Source organism: Carcharhinus amblyrhynchos, chromosome 1 (genome assembly GCF_965287045.1).
Source record: "Carcharhinus amblyrhynchos chromosome 1, sCarAmb.v2.hapA, whole genome shotgun sequence".
Lineage (NCBI taxonomy): Eukaryota > Metazoa > Chordata > Chondrichthyes > Carcharhiniformes > Carcharhinidae > Carcharhinus > Carcharhinus amblyrhynchos.
In genome coordinates, this window is record NC_137324.1 from 97,655,925 (window position 1) to 97,679,348 (window position 23,424).

Sequence of the window (23,424 nt, forward strand, 5' to 3'; positions counted from 1 at the left end):
GGGTTATGGGGAGAGGGCGGGAAGGTGGAACTGAACCATGACTGATCAGCCATGATCTTATTGAATGGCGGGGCAGGCTCGAGGGGCTAGATGGCCTACTCCTGCTCCTATTTCTTATGTTCTTAACCATCCAATATCTCTGACTTTAAATCAAAGTTTCACTGGGTTCCAGATGGGGAGTGATTACCCGATGGAAGTTGAAACTTCCCAGGCAATTCTCATGTAATCAGTACATGAGGACTTTTGAGGGGCCCCCCAACACACCTGGATACCTCCTGGGTACAACCATTTGGAGAAAAAAACTGTGTGATGCTCGCCTTTCAGTTACTGAACACACTTATTATGGAAACCAGCTTATTTGTCTCAGACCCTCTTTATATACTTATCTGAATAACTAGACTGATTTGGAGCAATCTTGCACATCAAATTGTGCATATTGTAGCAAGAAAGCAAAATGTCAAACATCAGGGAATGGGTTCTAGTTTGTCTGTGCCGCAGAGCAATGTGAGTAATGTTTTTTGGACAAAGGCTTGCTGTTAGATTCATAATCGATTTGTTAATATGCTGTCAAAGATTAGAAGGAGATGGAGCAGATCAATGCTAGGAGATCAGTGGAGTGTCAGGCTGAGGCAGAGATCACCAGAGACAAATATCAAAGTGAAGCACAACAGGAAGTGACATGATCAAAAAGGATTAACCAAAGAGGAAGGGAAAGCAAAATCCAGGACATTACACCTATACCTTTCTTCAGAAGAAATCAGTTAGAATGAAAGATCAACCAATGCACACACCTGGCTGTAGGTGTAATGTCCTGGATTTTGCTCTTGGGTCAGGAAGCAGAGTCATGATATTCCCGATCTGGGAGAAAGTGGCCTGGAAGATTTGGAGCTTTGTTCCGGGGTGGCAAGGTTGCCTGGTAGTTGGACAGGGCAACACCAGAATGAGTTTTGAGGACACAGAGTGTGAAGGTGCCTGGGGCAGAAGGCCTGACTCTGTGCAAGAGCACTATGCTGAAGTTTTTTCTAAAGCACCCCCCACAACTGTCCACACACTTCTCATGCCCCATCCACGCCACCGCATGCACCCCTCGTTTCCCCATACCTTCAGTGTCACTCTATATCCTCTGTCCATCCCACAATCTCAGATACCGTCTCCCCACCATGTCAATTTATGTCCTCTGCTTATCCCTTGACCTCTCATACCCTCCATGCCAAACCAAGCCCGTCTTCCCACCCTAATGGCTCTTCAAGCTGACCTTTGTTTGATGTAATGCAATCAACAGTTTTTTCAGCATCTTTTTCCCCAATCCCACAATAGTTCCAGAGACGAGGGGTTAACTTACACAGATAAACTAGAAAAATGGGGATTGTTATCCTTGGAGCAAATGCGTTTAAATTTATGAACAGTTTAAATAGGGAAAATAAAGAAAAACAGTTTCCAGTGGTTGAAGGATTGATAACCAGGGGCACAGATTTAAGGTGTTAGGAACATAGGAATTAGGAGCAGAAGCAGGCAAATTTAGCCCTTCAAGCCTGCTCTGTCATTTCAGGCTATGGCTGAACTCTCCCTGATCTCAAATCCATCTCCCCACCTGATCTTCCACCCCCCCATCCCCCTTATCCTACTTACCCACTTGGCCCCTCGTACTTTCATTGCCAATTTGTTACACCCATTCCCCATGGTCTGACATACCCTCCATTTGAATGAATGGCCCCCCCGTAACCTTCATGTCAATCTATTCCCATATTTCTACTGCTATGGTCCTTCATCCCTTCTATTCGCACTTATGCCATCTTATTTAAGGAAGGATGTGGAGGCATTGGAGGCAGTTCAGAGGAGATTCATCTGATTCCGGGGATGAAAGGGTTGAGGTATAAGGAGAAATTTAACAGTTTGGGCTTATAGAAGTTGGAGTTTAGAAGGATGAGAGGGGATCTGATCGAGATATATAAAATTTTAAAAGGGATTGAAAAAGTAAATGTAAACCAAATGTTTTCTCTTATGGGACAATCTCGAACAAGAGGTCACAGGTATCGGTTAAGAGGTGGTAGATTTAAAACTGAGATGAGGAGGAACTGTTTCTCGCAGAGGGTGGTGAATTTGTGGGACTCGCTGCCCTATAGTGCAGTGAAGTCTGAATCTTTGGCTCCAAGAAGGAGATTGATATATTTCAAATTTAAAAAACGGGATAAGGGGATGGGGAGATGGATTTGAGATCAGGAAGAGGTCAGCCATAGTCTGATTGAATGACAGAGTAGGCTTGAAGGGCTAAATTTGCCGACTTCTGCTCCTAATTCCTATGTTCCTAACACCTTAAATCTGTGCCCCTGGTTATCAATCCTTCAACTGTTTTTCTTTATTTTCCCTATCTAAACTCTTCATAAATTTAAACACATTTGCTCTAAGGATAACAATCCCCATTTTTCTAGTCTATCTGTGTAAGTTAATCCCTCATCTCTGGAACTATTGTGGGATTGGGGAAAAAGGTGCTGAAAAAGCTGCGATTTGGATCAGTTGATTGCATTACATCAAACATGTTCACAAACTCAAAAGTTATTAAATTGTGTCAAGGGCATGTACCTATGTACTTTATAACACTTGATCACAAACTTAAATACAGCAATTGGTTGGTTTGCAATCAAGGATGTCAAAACAAGATAATATATGCTGTAATTTGCTGATGACACCAAGGTTGGTGGAACGGCAAATTGCGCGGAGGCTGTGGAGAGTCTGCAGAAGGATCTAGATAGGCTGGGCGAATGGGCCAGGAAATGGCAAATGGGATTTAATGTTGGCAAGTGCGAGGTGGTCCACTTTGGTAGGAATAATGATAGGAAGGACTATTACCTACGTGGCGAAAAACTGCAGCAGGCGATGGTGCAGAGGGACCTCGGGGTCCTTGTGCATGAGTCGCAAAAACCCAGCCTGCAGGTGCAGCAGGTGGTCAGGAAGGCGAATGGGATGCTGGCCTTCATAGCGAGGGGGATTGAATATAAAAGTAGGGAGGTCTTGCTGCGGCTGTATAGGGCATTGGTGAGGCCGCAGCTGGAGTACTGTGTGCAATTTTGGTCGCCGTACTTACGCAAGGATATTTTGGCCTTGGAGGGAGTGCAGAGGAGGTTTACTAGGCTGATACCGGAGTTGAGGGGTTGAGCTATGAGGAGAGGCTGAATAAACTAGGCTTGTACTTGTTAGAGTTTAGAAGAATGAGGGGAGATCTCATTGAGACGTATAAGATGATGAATGGGATGGATAGGATAGAGGTGGAGAGACTCTTCCCGCTCAGAAAGGACAGTAGGACTAGGGGGCACAGCCTCAAGATAAAGGGGGGGTGGTTTAGAACAGAGTTGAGGAGGAACTTCTTCACTCAGAGGGTGGTGAATCTCTGGAATTCTCTGCCCGTTGAGGTGGTGGAGGCTGAATATTTTTAAGACGCGGGTTGATGGGTTTTTGATAAGCGAGGGGATTAAGGGTTATGGGGAGAGGGCAGGAATGTGGAACTGAGCCACGACAGATCAGCCATGATCTTATTGAATGGCGGGGCAGGCTCGAAGGGCTAGTTGGCCTACTCCTGCTCCTATTTCTTATGTTCTTAATTTGAAAGATATGTGATGTATAATTATTGCAGAATTATTTCAGAGAGTCTTCTATTTCATATAAGAACATAAGAAATATATACACCTTGTCTGCATTTTATAGTTTTAGATCCAACCACCCCCACCCTCATTGGTCTTGCCTGTTACACAGTCTCATTCAACTGTACTGGGGAATCTGTCACTCTTTAAAGTTGACATCCTTTCTCTACCACCTCACCAGCCACTCATCCTCTATAAGAGATAACAAGAAAATTAAAGACTAAGGTGACCTTACCCATCCAGAAGCACTCCTGCTTCAGCATCTAATTGTACTGAGGGCTTGATGTATTGTTGGGGTAGTTAGGTGAGCCCTTAAAATAAGGCAATATTTGTCCTTTCAGGTGGAAATAAGATTCTTAAGCGCAAATTCAAGTAGGCCAAGAATGTTGTATTGGAACACTGAAGCAAAATACTGGATATGCTGGAAAATTGAAATTAAAACAGAAAATGCTGGAACTAATCTGATGCTTCTGTGAAGAAAGATACAGACTTTTCAGGTTTATCACTCTATTTGTGGATGTCCAGACCAATTTTTATCTCTCCAAATTGTACTTAAAACAGTTTATCCCTTTGGAATCTAATCCTGTTGCGAGTTTTTGCTATGCACAAGTTGACTATTGTGATTCCCTACTACAACCTCTCCTTGGGTTTTCTGCCTGAAGGCATGTCAAACCCAAAGCCTCCATCACAGAAAAGGCAAGGAGGCAGCATCCAAATCCACTGTAACTGGCATGGGCATCAGATATCATGTTGTTTGCATCAATCTGATCTGTACTAGTCAGTCAGCAAACTGGACCCCCAAGGAGTCTGAGTTGCTGTGACAACATGCACTTTTGATTTATTATTGTCATATGTATTAGCATACAGTGAAAAGTATTGTTTCGTGCATGCTATACAGACAAAGCACCCTGTACACAGAGAAGGAAGGGAGAGAATGCAGAATGTAGTGTTACAGTCATAGCTAGGGTGTGAGAAACATCAACTTAATACGAGGTAGGTCCATTCAAAAGTCTGATAGCAGCAGGGAAGAAACTGCTCTTGAGTCGGTTGGAAGGTAACCTCAGACTTTTGTATTTTTTTCCTGATGGAAAAAGGTGGAAGAGAGTATGTTCCGGGTGCATGGGGTTCTTGATTACGTTGACGGCTTTTCCGATGCAGCGTGAAGTGTAGAGAGAGTCAGTGGATGGGAGGCTGGATTGTATGATGGACTAGGCTTCGTTCATGACCCTTTGTCGTTTCTTGCAGTCTTGGACAGAGCAGGAACCATACCAAGCTGTGATACAACCAGAAAGAATGCTTTCTATGGTGCATCAATAAAGGTTGGTGAGAGTCATAACAGACATGCTAAATTTCTTTAGCCTCCTGAGAAAATAGAGGCATTGGTGGACTTTCTTAACTGTAGCATCGGCGTGGAGGGACCAGGATAGGTTGTTGGTGATCTGGACACCTAAAAACACGAAGCTCTCAACCATTTCTACTTCGTCCCCATTGATGTAGACAGGGGCATGTTCTCCACTATGCTTCCTGAAGTTAATAACTACCTCCTTTGTTTTGTTGACATTAAGGGAGAGATTATTGTCACACCGGTTAACCAGATTCTTTATCTCTTTCCTGTACTCAGTCTTGTCACTGTTTGAGATCTGACCCACTACAGAGGTGTCGTCAGCAAACGTGAAAATCGAGTTGGAAGGCAATTTGGCCACAGTCATAGGTGTATAAGGAGTATAGTAAGGGCTGAGGACGTAGCTTTGTGGGGCACCAGTGTATAGGATGATCGTGGAGGTGGTGTTGTTGCCTATCCTTACTGATTGTGGAGCATAAACAGAATCAGTTCTGATGAAGAGTCATCCAGACTTGAAATATTGGCTCTATTCTCTTCACAGATGCCATCAAACCTGTTGAGATTTTCTAGCATTTTCTGTTTTTGTTTGAGATTCCAACATCCACGGTATTTTGCTTTCATCTTACTGATTATAGTCTGTGGGTTAGGAAGTCTAGGATTCAGTCACAGAGGGAGGAACTGAGCCCTAGGCCATGGAGTTTGGAGATGAGTTATGTTGGATAATGGTGTTTAAGGCTGAACTGTCATTAATGAGTAAGAGTCTGATAAAGGTATCTTTGTTATCCAGGTTTTTCAGGATTGGATGTAGGGCCAGGGATATGGCATCTGCTGTGCACTTGTTGTGGTGATATCGGAGAGGCCAGAATTGATTCCTGCCATGACTAACCTATCAAAGCATTTCGTTATGATGAATATTGCAGCCTGGAGCTATGGATAGTGACAGTACATAAGAACATAAGAAATCAGAGCAGGAGTAGGCCATCTAGCCCTTCGAGCCTGCCCCGCCATTCAATAAGATCATGGCTGATCTGTCGTGTCTCAGTTCCACATTCCCGCCCTCTCCCCATAACCCTTAATCCCCTTGCCTATCAAAAACCTATCAACCCGCGTCTTAAATATATTTAGCGAGGTAGCCTCCACCACTTCAACGGGTAGAGAATTCCAGAGATTCACCACCCTTTGAGTGAAGAAGTTCCTCCTCAACTCCGTTCTAAACCGCCCCCTCTTTATCTTGAGGCTGTGCCCTCTAGTCCTACTGTCCTTTCTGAGCAGGACGAGCCTCTCCACCTCTATCCTATCCATCCCATTCATCATCTTATACGTCTCAATGAGATCTCCCCTCATTCTTCTAAACTCTAACGGGTACAAGCCTTGTTTATTCAGCCTCTCCTCATAGCTCAACCCCCTCAACTCCGGCATCAGCGAGAGGCTCAAACGTTCTCTTCTTCTCATGGCTGACAAGGAATCACTTCTGCCCTTACTGCCTGTTGTTGGCATGTGTTGGAAGGATTTGCAAATTGATATTCAACATCTTTAGCCATGTTGTAATTGTGCTTTCCTTGGCCATCAAATCTTGGAGTGGGATTTGAACACAACATTTCAGGGATGTTAACCACTGCATTATCCACAAAAATGACTACAGTATTTAGAGTATGACAGGCAAAGGGATCAGGATGTACAGGTACACAGGTCACTGAAAGTGGCAATGCAGGTGGAAAAAGTAGTCAAGAAGGCATACAGTATGCTTGCGTTCAACGGCTGGGGCATTGAGTTTAAAAACTGGCAAGTCATGTTGCAGCTTTATAGAAACTTAGTTAGGCCGCACTTGAAATATAGTGTTCAATTCTGGTTGCCACACGACCAGAAAGATGTGGAGGCTTTGGAAAGGATACAGAAAAGATTTACCAGGATGTTGTCTGTTACGGAGGGCATTAGCTATGAGGAGAGACCGGAGAAACTTGGTTTGTTCTCAGTGGAATGATGGCGGTTGAGGGGTGATCTGATAGAAGCCTACAAGATTATGAGCATCATGGATAGAGTGGATAGTCAGAAGCTTGTTCCCAGGATGGAAGAGTCAATTACTAGGGGCCCAGATTTAAGGTGCAAGGGGCATGGTTTAAAGGAGATGTATGAGGCAGATCTTTTACACAGAGGGTGGTGGGTGCCTGGAACTCGTCGATGGGGGAGGTAGTGGAAGCGGATACAGTACTGGCTTTTAAAAGGCGTGTTGACAAATACATGAATAGGATGAGAATAGAGGGGTATGGTCCCCGGAAGGATAGGGGGTTTTAGTTAAGCCGGGTAGCATGGTTGGTGCAGGCTTGGAGGGCCGAAGGGCCTGTTCGTGTGCTGTAGTTTTCTTTGTTCTTGTTCTATGTACATTTCAAAAATGATTGAATGTAAATCACTTTGGGACTACCTGAGGTCATGAAAGTTGTTACATAAATGCATATGTATTTCTTTTAGCAGTCTAAACCTGTGTTTTCTTACCATATTCCTGCAAAATAATTTACAGTAATATTCTGGATTTGCTTGTTTCATATTTTTAATTAACTGAATATTCTGAGCCTCTTTTGTCTTTCATCTGTTACCAAAGGTAAGTCTTGTGACTTCTCTATGTTGCCTTAGCATCCAGATTTGGTTTCTGTACTCAAGGCATGGCTCGACGAAGGCATGAATTTGATTATGATGTATTCAATTATTTTGAATATGAAGTTCAAGATTCTATTAATAGCTGCTGTATTTTGGTTGGACATGTTGTGTATATTAAGACTCCAAGGTGCATTTGCACCTCATTTTAATGTGAATTTATTCCCTTCTTGTTTTCCCCTCCCCAACTCAAAAATTGAACTGTTGGATGTATGTAGGTCATAGCCTGGTGTATGCTTGACCCCTGCCTGGTTGTATCTTTGACTCTGCTTAGGGAAGAGAGAGAGAGAAAGCTCTGTGCATGACCAGACATCTCCACATATAGAGCTCACACTCGAGAGTTAAATCATTTAAATGTTCAGATAATGGGGATGATAAATTTCTTCTCACAAGGCTTTGAAATTTAGGCCAGCTGGTTTAAAAGTCCCAAGAATGTCCAATAAATGCATTGAGTACTTTGTAAACCAGGTTTGACACTTCACTGGATATATACACAAACAAAAGCAGTATGAGATTACTGGCTCAAAAGAGTCTCGCTCTGTCTTGATATGGAATCAGTCAGATCCTGATTCTCAATATACATTGTAAGCTTACATTAAGCAATGCACCTATCTTATCTTCAATTTTTTAATTCAAGTTATCAAACAAGAAAAATACAGCACCTGTTTTTAATGCATGCCACAAGGATGATGACCAAATTATTATTATTGATAAATGTGATAACAAATTATGCCATACCCCTTTCAGATTGTTATGCAATTAGGTTGCCGCAGCTATTTGCCCCAAGGGGCCATTGCTTGCTTGTTACTGATACTGACTATTAAAGGTACCTTATAGTACAAAGGAACATTTCTGTTCTCATTCACAGTAATGAGTGCAAACAACAATGTAAGAAAATTAAATTACTATAAATAAGAACTTTTGTCAGTTTGACTAGACTTTTTAATAAAAGTAAATTACTGCGGATGCTGGAATCTGAAACCAAAAGGAAAAATGCTGGAAGATCTCAGCAGGTCTGGCAGCATCTGTGCGGAGAGAAAAGAACTGATGTTTCAAGTCCAGATGACCCTTTGTCAAACCTGCTAGATTTTTTAATGTTCCATATATTTACTTTGTCATAGCTAATTTATTTGCAACCTAATGATATTCAGTATGAAAGTTCCACAGCGACATGTTACGGTATATTTCTTCACACTAATAGGCAGGGATTATTTGAGCAGGTCTGAGAAGTCCCACCCAATGTCAATGTACATTTGGCTGTGTCTCTGAATCTTCTTTCTCCCCAGGCAAGACCAGAAAATCCTGGCCTAAATTTTTGATTTGATGCTTATTAAAGCTACGTTAACTCATAATTATTCCCTCTAATATGCATCTTTAAAACAATATTATGTATGTTCCACTACAGCAGTCTAAGAATTTTCAGTTAGGAAATTGGGTAGTGTGCTCACCATTTGGATCAGGGTTCAGATCCAGCCCAGACTGATGAGATCTGATCTCTTTGCCAACTTTAAAAATCCTGCATGAAGTCAGTTTTAGCTGTTTCAACCAAATGTCTAATGGGCACAAGCCCGCAATACAGAATTGTCCACATTTCAACACTAATTGATGTTATGTTGGAAAGATCCTGCAAATGGTTGATCTGAGGAATAAAATTATAATCTTTGTACAATGGAGATGGGAATTAGGGATAAAATCCATAGTTAGAACAATACTGAGGGTGAATTTGACTTCAAAGTTTTTGGGAGTGAACTTAATCTTTGCCAAAAGTACAACATGACCAAAAAGAGATTGACACCTGCACTAAGCCTAATTTTCTTTTGTAGTCAATGAAAGAGAAAATTGGACATGGTTTAAAGTGGGTTACTACATTGCACTTTTGCAAAAGACCAATTTTACCACATCTTCTCTTGATATTGACATTTATTGGGGAGATATTGAATTTATCATCACTGACTTCTCTTACCTCAGAAATAGAAAATGGATAACCCCACAAAAGTCAGGCTTTCACGAGGCAGGAATGTAATTAGATAACTAAATAATGGAGATGGCCACTGAGCATTAAGAACATATCATATTTGAATGTAAGAAATAGAAGCAGTGTTGACCATATGGTCTCTCGTGCCTGCTCTACCATTCGGTTAAATTGTGGTTAAAGTTCTACATAAAATTCCACTTTCCCACTAACTCTATCTCCCTCAATTCCTTTAGTGCCCAAAAATCTAACAATCCGTTGAATTCATACATTGATTGAGCAAGTGTTACCCCCTCGGGTAAAGAATTTCAAAAAATTCACAACCCTCTGAGTGAAGAAATTTCTCCTCATTTCAGTATTAAATGGATAACTCCTTATCCTGAATAAATAACCTCTAGACTCTCCATTCAAGGGAAATGGTCCTTCAGCATTTACTCTGTTGAGAATTTATACTTTTCAGTGAGATTGCTTCTCACTTTTCTAAGTTCCAGGGATATAGGCTTATCCCATCCATCTTTCCTCATAGAGCAACCTTTTTTCCCAGGAATTAATCCAATAAACTTCTGTTGTACTCCAGCTAAGGCAAGTGCAACACTGCCACATGTGTTGTGTTGTTCTGGGATTTTATGGGCAGGGGGTTTAAGCACATTTTAACATGGAGGTTTAGGTAAACAGCACAATGACTGTATCTTGTCGCAAAATGTTTTGTTTAAGTGAGGCACTTCAAAACAGCAAAGAAATAAGTCAAAACAAAACCTAGCTCTTTGTTGTGTGCTATCTTTACATTAATTAACTTCCTTATATATTTAACTGGATAGCTATGTTATTACCAGTGCAATCAAACCAAAAGAAGAGAGTCTCTTAATTAGTGTCTGGAAAGTTAAATTCCTATAAGAGTTGGGTTCTTGGGCAGTCCAGTTTGTGTTCATTTTGAGGGAGAGCAAGTCCTTTCACATTTTTAGACACTCATTTAGAATAGATAATCTTAGATCTTCCAAAATTGGTGTAGTTCTTGGGGTCACTCTGTGCTCCAAACTTGCTTCAAATAATTTGTCCATCCAGTCCTTCTAAGCTGGCAGTACCATGCTACTAAATCAGTATCTTTTGCTTGTAAATTCCTCTTGTGCCTTATTTAATATGAACTTGGAGTCATTGTATCCTTGCCCATTTCACTTCCGGATCTCCTGCCTTCTCCTGGGGATGGTCCCCGCTGATTTAGCTGCACTGCCTGCTCTTCCCAGCTCACTGGATCGGCACTGGCTCAGTGTTAGTGGAGATGCAGGCTCTGCCATTTGCAAATCCCCTACCCTTGCCCACAGCCATGATGGTCACAGGGCTCTCTGTGCTCTTGCTCCGCTTGGTTGTTCTTGTCTTGCAGCCCTCAAAGTTTCTTCTTGTAGTTGGTGTGAGTTCCCAGCACCTCCTTGTGTTGAGTCTTCTCCTGCAGAATTTCAATGGCCATTTCATTCAGCTTGGCCTATCACTTATCAGTTGACTTCCAGGCTTCCTCCAATTCCTTTTGGAGTTTCTCTTTACCTGTTAGATTTACTCCGACAGCAATCGATTGGATTGGTCTGCCCCATAACTGACCATTTAGGTCATCCCTCTAGGCCATGAGCATCTCTAACTTGCCCTGTCGTTGTTGCACTTCAAGCATCAGTGTCATGACCTGATCTCTCAGCACATTTTATCCCCAGGCCATTAGCCATCTGGATATTATTCTGGAGTGCCTGAGTACTACTTTGTGCTCCTCCTGTAGTTTCTGCATTTGTTTCTGCAACTTGACCAGGCTCTAATTGGCCCTTTGTGCCTCTTTCTGCAGTTGCTGGTTTCAGACATTTAGAGATTTCAACTCTTCTTTCTTTCTCTGCTGAACTTCTTCAATGCTGTCCTTGTAGAGTGCTTCCTTCTCAGATTACAGATGATGTAAGCCGTTCTCTTTACTTCTTTAGCTTCTCAGAGAGTTTACTGATCCCTTCCTTTTGTTTGTTCAGCTTGCTTCGTTTTGTGGCCTCCATGCTTCAGTCTGCTCATTCAAAAGATTTTATTCTGCGCAAAGGCAGGGGTTTGCCTCTGGTGGGTGTCCTGGCTTGAACTTCATGGACCTTGGTCTCTTCTTCAGTTACCTTCTTCAGCTCAACTACCTCCTGCTTTGGGCATCATTCTCTGATTCCAGATCTCCCTACAACTCAGAGATCTGGACTCGCAGCACACTGTTTAGTTGTAGAATATTATTCTTTGGAACCCCTTCATCATCCCTTCTGACAAATGCAGTTTGTAGCTCCTCTTCTTTTTTTGCCTGCTGAATCTTTAGCTCATCAATTTGTTGCCATAGCTCAGCAATTTGATCTTGCAGATCAATAATTTCATCATTAAACTGTTTGATTTTTCCAGCTCTTGTCAGGCTTTTACTTCCTTCTGATGTTCTTTTCAATCTGAAATCATCATTTCCTGCTTGTTCTTCATTTTACTGAAATCTTTTGCTTTTTTCCACTTCCCCTGTGAGGTAAATTCAGAAATCTAATCATCAAACAATTTTTTTTTCTCTTTGGCTAACTTTGAATTTTGATCCTCCAGCAGTCAGACATTAGCTTCTATTTTCTTAATTTTAACGTATGCCATTATTTTCTTGAGTTAAAGTTTTTGTCAAACTTCTTCCTCTTCTTCGTGGGCAGTTTTCATCTGTTAGGGTCCTATGAGCCGTGATGAGCCTTGATCTTGTTGAATGGTGGAGCAGTCTCGAGGGACTGAACGGTCTAACAGTATCTATTTCTTATGGTTTTACAATAGATAAGCTACTTATCAGTGCAATCAAATCAAAACAGAAAGTGAGTGTCTTAGCCACGTTCTGGAACGTTAAAGTTCTACCAAGGTCAAGTTCTCATCCAATCGCAGTCCGATTTCTAATTTGACGTTGCATGCCAAACATAGTCTAAAGGCAAGTAGTCAAATTTTTTCTCAGGTTGTTCGCTAACCGCCCACTGAAGGCAAACAGACTAACTTATTTTATATTGGGCGAGCAAGCTAGCCTTGTCCCAGTTGATGTCAATTAAGTGGCCAATTTTAGGACACTTAAGGACCATTTCTTGCCCAGCCTCAATTTTCAGGCGGGCGGGAGGATTAAACTTGGATGAAGGCGGAAAATGAACTAAATTAGAGTTCATTCGGGAAGTCAGGCGGGGCCTCCATCAGAAGCTTTCTTCTCAACTCTGGTGCCCGCCCCTTTAAAGTTGGGTGAGCTCTGGGCACCTCAAGACTCTGAACACGCCTCATTTGCCCCAAACATCCCCCCCCCCATACAACAGGCCAACCCTACTTTCCCCATCCTGGGACCCTTTAAATTACCTGGGCCTCCAATGCCCAGATTTAGCCTCTGTCATCCTCTTGGGCTTCCACTTTTGGCCACTGCAGTGTTAGTACTATAGAGGCTGGAGAACTGCTGGCCAATTGGATTTGACTACCTCCCAAGTGAAGGCAACTGTCCCGCCTGCAGCCAATTAACGGTCAAGGGTGTAATCCTTCCGGCCTGCTGCACCGGCCAATTGAGATCTTGCTGGTGCAAATCATTCAAGGTCCCCACCAATGGGGATCAGACATGATGACCATGCAGGGGGGCGGGCGGTTGGAGGCCATTGAAGCTCCTGGGTGATCGGGGGCATAGCCAGGCAGTGTACATGTGGCAGTTTCAGCCTGACAGTATCCACTGGGCACCCTGACACTGCCTACCAGGAGCCTTATCTATGCCAGGGCTGTGTTAAGGGGGTGAGGCCTCAGTGGGGATAGGCCTAAGTATGGGAGGGGTAATGGCTAGAGGGAGAGGCAACGGAGCAGCTCTGCAGGATGGAGATTAAAAGGAGGGAAGGAGCTCTGCAAGGGTAAGAGTGGCAGGGGAACTGTGCAAGTGTGTTGAATGGTGGTGATTGGCAGGGGGCTCTCTGCAGGGGTGGTGATCGGCGAGGGGAGTTCTGCAGAAGTGGTGATTGCCAGGTGAAAAATCTTCCAGATTAGTGATCAGTGGGGAGGAACTCTGAAGGTGGTGGCGGGGATGGGAGGGAATCAGCACAGGGAGGGGATGGATCAGGGAGTGATTGGGTTGGGGTTGGCAAGAGATCTCGCAGCACACTGGGAGATCAGGGCACCTGTGCAAGGTTGCCCCAAACATTCTGCAGCTGGCATTTTCTAAACCTAATGGAATCACGCTCAAATTGCCCAACTTTTCCTTATAAGATAACTATCTCATTCTAGGAATCAGCTGAGTGAACCTTCTCTGGGCTGCTTTAGAACATAAGAACATAAGAAATAGGAGCAGGAGTAGGCCATCTAGCCCTTCGAGCCTGCCCCACCATTCAACAAGATCATGGCTGATCTGAAGTGGCTCAGTTCCACTTTCCCACTTTCTCCCCATAACCCTTAATCCCCTTGCCTACCAAAAACCTATCTACCCGCGTCTTAAATATATTTAGCGAGGTAGCCTCAACCACTTCCACGGGCAGAGAATTCCAGAGAGTCACCACCCTTTGAGTGAAGAAGTTCCTCCTCAACTCTGTTCTAAACTGCCCACCCCCCCCCCCATCTTGAGGCTGTGCCCTCTAGTCCTACTGTCCTTTCTGAGCGGGAAGAACCTCTCCACCTCTACCCTATCCATCCCTTTCCATCCATCCATCCATCCATGCTTTGAAAGCAGTAATATCCTTCTTTAATTAAGGAAATGAAAACTGTTCAAGTACTCCAGATGTGGTCTCACCGATACACTGTACGACTGTGGCAAAATGGTCTTAATTTTATATTCCATTCCCTTTGCAATAAATGACAACATAACTTATTGAGATTCAAATACCAGCACTCAACAGCCTCACCTTGGCACTTGACAGTTCCTGTGGCCTCCACTGATCAAGTCTGGAGGTGGAAGATTTGATTCTAATTGTGTTTCATACAGTGGACAATGGGCTTGCTGTTTTATTGGATCAATTCAGATATATTGGCCCAAATTTACTTGTCTCCAAATCCAGGTCATCAGAAGAGGTCATCAACAGTGCTGTCAAGCAATACTTAGCAATAAATTGCTCACTGATGCTCAGTTTAGGTTTCACCAGGGCCTCTGTGGTGGAGTTTTTGACCTCCTTATAGCCTTAGTCCAAACACGGACAAATGAGTTGAACTCAAGAAGTGAAGTGAGAGTGAAAGACCCTTGACATCAAGGCAGCATTTGACCGAGTGTAACACCAAGGAGCTCTGGCAAAACTGGAGTCAATAGGAGTCGGAGGAAAGCTCTCCACTGGTTGGAGTTATACTTGGCACAAAGGAACATAGTTGTTGAAGATCAATCATATTTCAACTCCAGGACATTATTGTAGGAGTTCCTCAGGAAAAGACCTAGGCTGAATCACCTTCAGTTGATTCATCAGTGACTTTCCTTTGATAATAAGATCAGAAGTGAGGATATTTGCTGATGATTGTTGTGTTCAGTGCAATTCACAACTCATCAGATACTAAAACAGTCAGTGCCCACCTGTAACCAAACTAGAGATAACATACAGGCTTGGGCTGACAAATGGTAAATAAAATTTGCGCAACACCAGGCAATGACCTTCTCCAACAAGGGAGAATCCAACCATCTTTCCTTGACTTTCAGTGGGGGTATTACTGTTGAATCTGCCACCATCAACATTCTGGGGATTACCACTGACCAAAAACTTGGCTGGGCCAACCGTAGAAGTAGTGTTGCCAAAAGAACAGGTCAAAGGCTGGGAATTCTGCATTGTGTAACTAACATTTTGACTCTCCAAAACCTGTCCATCTACAAAGCACAAGTCAGGAGTATGATGGAATATACCATTTACCTGGATGAGTGCTGTTCCAACAGTGTTCAAGAAACTCAATCCCTTTAAGGGCAAACAACTTGCTTATTGGCCCTCCATCCACTTTCATCATTCACTCCCTCCACCACTTCAGAAGCTTGACACCATCAAATAGGCATTTCAGTAAAAGAGACTTATGAGCAATCCCTGAGGTTGTGATGTACTGGATGATCATTGCTGTAGGAGAGTTCATTATATTATTGTCACTGCATTTCACTGCAATTGCAATATATGTAGCACTTGAACACAACATTATAGACTCAGAAATAAAAAAAAGACTCTTGACCATAAATGGACAGAAACTAATCCACAGCTGGTTTTTGGTGATGAAATATCATATTGCAGCACATAAAAATCCAAGAATTTTTTAATACTAATAATTTGTACTAAATTGCATTATACTTAAAAATTAAAAAACATTTATTTTCAGTTGCATTATCTTTATTTGATTTAGAAACTCCTATTTTAAATTTTCAAACATTTTAGGTATTTGCTATGTAGAGCTTAAAACAACTTGACTTTATATGTTTATTGTGAGGAAAAATTTGGTCTGATTGGTAATAACATGCTGAGAGTTCTTGGTGCTCTGGGCAATAAATAGGAAGATCTAAAGATGTTGCATTGGCTTCAGTTGCTGACTGAATATCAAATTTCAAAGCGCCCTGGAATTTTGCAGCCTCAGTGGCAGATCACGGTAAGACTTTTAGTCACATGCAAACATCATGCTTATAAATATCTTGTACTGGTCTAAAATAAACCCCAGCCCTTGTTTATTTTTGTGCTTCATGCTGTAATAATGTCAGTGACCTTGGAAATGATCACATGGTAATTTCTCCATTCATATTTTACCAGCTGGAGAAAGAACTGCTCAGCAAGTACTTTGCATTCTATAAGTGGCCATGAGAGCTTCTTCCCTATCATCAAATTCTATTCATTGGTTATTTAACATTAAAACATGATGCAGTTATTGACATTTTCTTCCCTGACTGTTGCTCTTTTTAAAAAAAAGTCTGGAATTGTGCCCAGTACTCACTGTAACCGTATATCAGGAAGCATGAGGCAATTTGAGGTTTTGACCTGGAAAATCAAAGACACGTTTCAGCTGAGAAGTTAATTCAAAATATAAAATTTATAGGTACAAGGTCACAGTGCTTGATATTGTAGTACAGTGCTCAGTATTAAGCTATAAGGTATTGCAAGAACACAGAAATGTTCAGTAAAAAGACCATGTGAAGGACTTTCATTCCTATATGAAGTATGAATCTCTGGAATTCTCTGCCCGTTGAAGTGGTGGAGGCTGCCTCGCTAAATATTTTTAAGACGCGGGTTGATGGGTTTTTGATAGGAGAGGGGATTAAGGGTTATGGGGAGAGGGCGGGAAAGTGGAACTGAGCAGCGACAGATCAGCCATGATCTTATTGAATGGCGGGGCAGGCTCGAAGGGCTGGATGGCCTACTCCTGCTCCTATTTCATATGTTCTTATGAATGTGATATGTTATCATACACTTATCATTAAGTATATAATAATCAATCCTTAGAGTCTTGACTTTTAAAATTAATGTGAAAGAATGCATTACTTAGTTTCCATTGATAAATGTAGATACACTTAATGCCTCAAGTCAAACTTGCATAAGGGCTTAAAAGAACAAGCTGAGTATTTTTAAAGATATCAGTTTCATTTATAATATATACTAAATTTGTTAGAATGCTGATTAAATGTGGCATTATCATATCAAACCCAACATGTATTAAAATAATTTCCTTTTGCTAAATAAAACATTCATTTTTAATTTCCTGATTGGTTTGATTAATGTATAGACTCTTTCCTTTTGAGATCCATTTGTAACTGTACAGTTAATTATAAATAATGTTGCGGTGATTTCCAGTGTTGATATACACCATGCAGCCTGCCCTACTTTGTTCTGTACGAAATGGTTAGGAACAGTAAATTAAACTGTGTGAAGAAACAATATCACTATTTGACACTGTACTTGGGCACTTGTTTAATGAAGTACAGCAACATCATTAAATTTATGGTTATAATTATTATAGAGAAAAATTGCACCTGAATTGTTGTTTAAATGCCAATGAATGTTCCTGAAGGCTTTTCGTGGACTGTCGAAGACTGATATGCATCTTTCCTAAATTCTTTAATTTGGAGCCAAGCCCAATTTCTCCACACACCACCCCACCCCCCCAAGACCCAGCCCACATTTTGGCATTAGTTTATGGTTGTTGGAGCAATACTAACAATTCATTTTTTAAAAATGACATTTTAACTTAATACAGCATACACGTTTTCAATATTTTCACCTTCCAATTTGACGATTTGTTTCTGAAATGTATCTGAATAAGTCTCTTCCCTTTACAACTGCAAATCATCAGTATGCAGCAATTTGGTTGACAGGATCCAGGATGCAGATTTATTAACCACCAGCAGGGAGCATTCACAACCTGTTAGCTATATATGATTAGGGATCTGAATCCCAGGTTAGCAAACCACTATAGATAAAAACAGAACATATTACAGATGAACAAATAGACAGTCAGCATCTGAAAGTCAAAGATATGCTAATGTTTCAGTAGCACCTGAAATACTGATCTGTCTTAATCTTTTAGATGCTGATACACTTTCTATTTCATCTTTCCTTCAAAATCCCATTGTTCATTGATCGTTTTTATCCCTCTATTAATACGTGTTTCTTCAAATTCACTCAGGTGAAACTTAATACACCTAGTGTATGTTCCAACCTGCCATGATCATGTAAAATCCTTTTGTATAATGTCAATAACAGGTGTTTATATATTATTCCTCTTTGCTGTAGAAAAACAGGAAACATGATTTGATGAGTGTAAATCTACATGATGTAGAGTCTCTTGGTTCTGAGAAGGTTTTGGGCTGAAGTTTCAGTCGAGGATGTCAACATGTAATCTAGACTGACTCTGCAATAGTACTGAGGGAGTGCAGCATTGTGGGAATGCTATATTTTGGATGATGCATTAAACTAAAGCAACAACATACAGCAATGTTTTTCAGTGTGATTTATTGTATATGAAGTGCTTTGGGACATTTCTGAAAGACTTGATAAGATACTTTATAAATGCAAGTCTTCCTTTATGCTTATCCCAGAGCAATATTTTGTAATTCTGTATCACCCACATCAGTTGGATTTTCAATATATAGATAAATATAAATTGTGCAGCTCCTCACAAAACACTTTGTTATAAATTTAGAAAAATAAAAAGATTATACGTTTTTATTTCTAGTCTAGGACTCCAAATCTGAGTGTATAAGGAGAATGATATCTCACCATTGAAATATTCAGTACTTTACCACTTTAATATCCATAATCCCATATCATTGCATTTAAAAACTGATACAACTAGCCCTGTGATACGATAATATTCAACGTCTTTCTAAGTTTGTGCTTTTGAATAATCAAAATTTGTATAAATGCAAAGGAAATTCAATATTAATCAAGTATGCAATGCTACTTACATCAAAATAATTTGGATTTGGTTTGATCTTGTTCATTTTATGTATCATCAATGAATTGATCATTTTTTCCCATACAAGTAGAGATACTTGGTATGAAGATGTTGAATATATTTTTAATTCCATGAGAGAATGAGACTGCAGAACTCTCAATTAAGTTATGAATATTGTTCTACTAAATGGGAGCTAACTGGCTGACTAAGCTTCCAATATGGTCATAGTCATAGAGGTTTACAGCATGGAAACAGACCCTTCGGCCCAACTTGTCCATGCCACCTTTTTTTTAAAACCCCTAAGCTAATCCCAATTGCCTGATTTGGCCCATATTCCTCTATACCTATCTTATTCATGTAACTATCTAAATGCTTTTTAAAAGACAAGATTGTAACTGTCTCTACTACTACCTCTGGCAGCTTGTTCCAGACACTCACCACCCTTGTGTGAAAAAATTGCCCCTCTGGACACTTTTGTATCTCTCCCCTCGCACCTTAAACCTATGCCCTCTAGTTTTAGACTCCCCTACCTTTGGGGAAAAATGTATTGACTATCTACCTTGTCTGTGCGCCTCTTGTTTTATAGACTTCTATAAGATCACTCCTCAGCCTCCTATGCTCCAGAGAAAAAAGCCCCAGCCTATTCAGCCTCTCCTTATAACTCAATTCATCAAGTCCCAGTAGCATCCTAGTAAATCTTTTCTGCACTCTTTCTAGTTTAATAATATCCTTTCTATAAAAGGGTGACCAGAATTGCACACAGTATTCCAAATGTAGCTTTAGTAATGTCTTGTACAACTTCAACAAAACATCCCAACTCCTGTATTCAGTGTTATGACAGATGAATCAAGTATGCTGGATGCCGCCTTCACCATTCTGCCCACCTGTGACTCCACATTCAAGGAGCTATATCTCTTTGTTCTGTAATTCTCCCCAATGCCCTATCATTAACTGAGTAAGTCCTGCCGTGGTTCAATCTACCAAAATGTATCACCTCGCATTTGTTTAAATTAAACTCCATCTGCCATTCACTAGCCCACTGGCCCAATTGATCAAGATCCCATTGCAATTGGAGATAACTTTCTTCACTGTCCACTCTGCCACCAGTCTTGGTCTCATCTGCAAACTTACTAACCATGCCCCCTATATTCTCCAAAGCATTAATACAAGTGACAAATAACAGTGGGGTCAGCACTGATTTCCTGAGGCACACTGCTAGTCACAGGTCTCTAGTTTGAAAAATAACTCCCTACAATCACCCTCTGGCTTCTGTCAAGAAGTCAATTTTGTATTTGTTTAAGTACCTCACTGGGTGGGGTGGGCATTTATGCATTTCCTGCTGAAAGTGCGCCAACTGCCATATTGGTAATGGTATGGGCACTGGTAGTAGGATTGCATGTCAGAAGCATTTAAATTCAAGTTCATTTATTCAAATTAGGATCCTATATATCTTGTGGGACCTGTTTTGAATGGCCCAATGCTTCACTCACTATGTGCTGAAATTTCACATCCCAATCTGGTGCTAATGAATAGAATGGCCCCCCTTCAAAAACCCTATTTATAAGGATTGTGAGGGCATCATACAGGTCATATTCTGGTTTCTCATTGAAAAACTGCTGGATTTTGTCTTGCTGTCTGTTATCAGTCTGGAAAGTTCACTCTGCCTAAACAGAAATAGGTTTTGCTTGGTTCCATACAATACTCATTAGAGTCTTGGAGTGTCAGCTTTGTTTTTTTCTGCATAGGTGCTGTCTGACGTTCTGACATTTTCCAGCACCTCCTAATTTCAATTGATATTTTGCTATTTTGTTGTTTGCCTCAGATGTAAGTAATATCATGGGGGTTAGAAAAAGAGGGGAGGCATGTAGGAAAATACCACAAATCAGGAGCAGCTGCCAGGGACCCAAGTTTTGGCTTTGGCTAACTGTGTGGAGTCTACACAGGTTCCCTATGTCCGTGTGGGTTTTCTTCCACAATCCAATCAGATTAAGTGGATTGGCCATGCTAAACTGCCCCTTAATGTCCAAAATGTGTAGTTTAGGTGGATAAACCATGGTAAATGTATGGGGTTACAGAGAGGGCAGGGGGTGGAGCTAGGTAAGATGCTCTTTTGGAGTGTTGGTGTTTACTTGATCGGCTGAATGGCCTCCTTCTGCACAGTCGGGATTCTATCGTTAGACGGAACAGTATACTGTTCCAGAGGCCATCTCAATAGGGAGCATCTTTCCAACATTTAAGTTTAATAAGAAGCAATAGATGAGGTGCCTGTGTTTCACCAAGGAGACTGTCACCATACTATGCCACTTGGCTCAGTCACAACTCAAGCTTTGCACCAGGATGTGGATAGCACTGCTTGTGACTGCCAAGATCACACTATCCTCAGCTGGTAACCAGTCTACTTTCAGATTGCAACTGGCAGCACCAGCTGCATCTCACTGTTCACTGTGCACAGATGTGGTGGAAGTTGTTTTTCTGATTGGAGGGAAGAATACAGTCGTACAACCCATGGGCTTGTACTATAAATGGTCTTGATATTCATTAGTGACCTGGACTGAGTATACAGAGCCTAATTTTAAAATTTGCAGGCGACAAGAAACTCGGAAATAAATGGTGAAATGTTACAAAAAAAAGGTGGTGTTTCCGGCGAGAAAACCGGCATGTGTCTCTCCAGATGAACTGACTGGTTTTCTCTCCAGATCTAATACTACCAAAAAAATCAAGGGTTTATATTTTGCACTGTCATAAAGGAAGGATGGGGGGCGGGGGGGGGTGGGAGGTGGTATTTACACTATATTTGAATGAAATTGTACTTGTTTAGCTTAATGGTGAAGTAAAGCACAGTGATTGTAGGAAAATGAAGCTAAGTGTGAGAGAGAAGTCTTGTTTTTGCTATCTGGTGTTATGAGTGAGTCTTTAAATTAGTATCCCTGTGAGCAATGAGTATAAGAGCATAATTTTAATCTTATCCATTCAAGTTGTACCATTAAATGTCTTGTGGAATTGCAACTGTGCTCAGTCATCCTTTTCACTGTTGGTGAAGTAGATGCTTGGAAGCCTTCCTGCCCTTTGGGTGAAGAGGATGGTCCTCCTCCTCGCCTGCATGAGATCATTGGACAACAATAGTGCCCTTTCACTATCTCCTCTAACCATTTATTTTATAGACATTCTCACTAGTGTTTTCATGCCAGAATGCAATTCTCTTTTAAAAGGTGCTGGCTTTCTTTAAGGCCCCCTGCCAACCCCAGTAGTCCTGTAGCCAGTAAACAATAGCTACAATTCTGCATCATCATGATTAACTGTGCTTCCTGAGCCCAGTAAACAGGCATATGCAGTGGGGCCCTGTCCTTGTGTGTCAGATTTCTAGCCCATAAAGCGTCACCTCTGCTTGGGTAATATTTGATTCATTGAACTTACTGTTATCTGATGCTCATTTAAAAGTATGAATGTAATTAAGGTCTATTGTCATGTTTGACTTTGGTTATTGCTGTATGGTGCAGAGTAATGTACAGTAATACATTTGAACAATTTGTTAATGGAACATGGGCATTGCTGATTGGGTCAGCATTTATTAGTCATACCTAATTGCCCTTGAACTGAATGGTTTGTTCGGGCAATTCAGAGGGCATTTAACAATCAGTCACATTGCTGTGAATCTGGGGTTGCATGTAGGCCAGACCAGGTAAGGGCAACAGATTTCATTTCGTAAAGGACATTAGTAAACCAGATGGGTTTTTTACAATAATTGGCATTGGCTTCGTGGTCATCATTAGAGATTTAATTCCCAATTTTTATTGAATTCAAATTCCATCATCTGCTGTGGTGGGATTCAAACTTGGGTTTCCAGCTCATTGTCCTGCAAAATGTTTAGATTTAATTACATGTTTCTTGTGACATGCTATCAGCTGATTTGTTACAGAAAAATAAATGAAGATTTTTAAAAAAAAATTCATAGGATGTGGATGCTGGTGGCAAGGCCAGCACTTTTTGCACATCGTTAATTGCCCTAGAAATGTCTGGCTTAGTCAGCCACTTCAGAGGACAGTTAAGAGTCAACCACATTATTTGGTGCTCGGAGTCAGATGTGAGCCAGACTAGGTAAGGATGGCAAATTTCCTTGCCGAAAAGACATTCGTTAATGGTGATGGTTTTCTTGGTTACCATTAGTGATACTAGTTTATTCCAGATTTATTGTTTGATTTTAAATTCTACCAGCTGCCGTGGTAGTATTTGATCTTGTTCCTAGGGCATTAACCTGAATCTCTTAATTACTAGTCCAGTAACATCACCACGTGTATGTGTATATAAGCATAATCATATGTGTAAGCTATTAAGTGAGGAGATTTGTTTATTTTATTGGGATTGTGCTAGAATTGTTTAATTTTGTGTTGTATAAGTTCTTTGATAGGTCATCTCTGTGAGTATTTTATCTCCATTGTAAATCCTCCATAGTGCTTGAGGGCAGACTTGGCAAGTGAGTG

At 41.2% G+C, this 23,424-nt stretch overlaps 1 protein-coding gene across 3 annotated transcripts in view; it reads left to right on the top strand.

Annotated features, from left to right (window-relative positions):
• Window positions 1–23,424, top strand: part of ppargc1a (peroxisome proliferator-activated receptor gamma, coactivator 1 alpha) — a 615,590-nt gene that overhangs the window by 156,601 nt on the left and 435,565 nt on the right. The window contains exon 1 of one of the 3 annotated variants that reach the window (XM_080189537.1): window positions 4,933–4,954. The exons of the other annotated variants lie outside the window; for them this stretch is intronic. The gene's annotated coding sequence lies outside the window, so the exon portion shown is untranslated. Of the gene's footprint in view, window positions 1–4,932; window positions 4,955–23,424 lie in introns of those variants that run through there. 3 annotated transcript variants of the gene reach the window in all.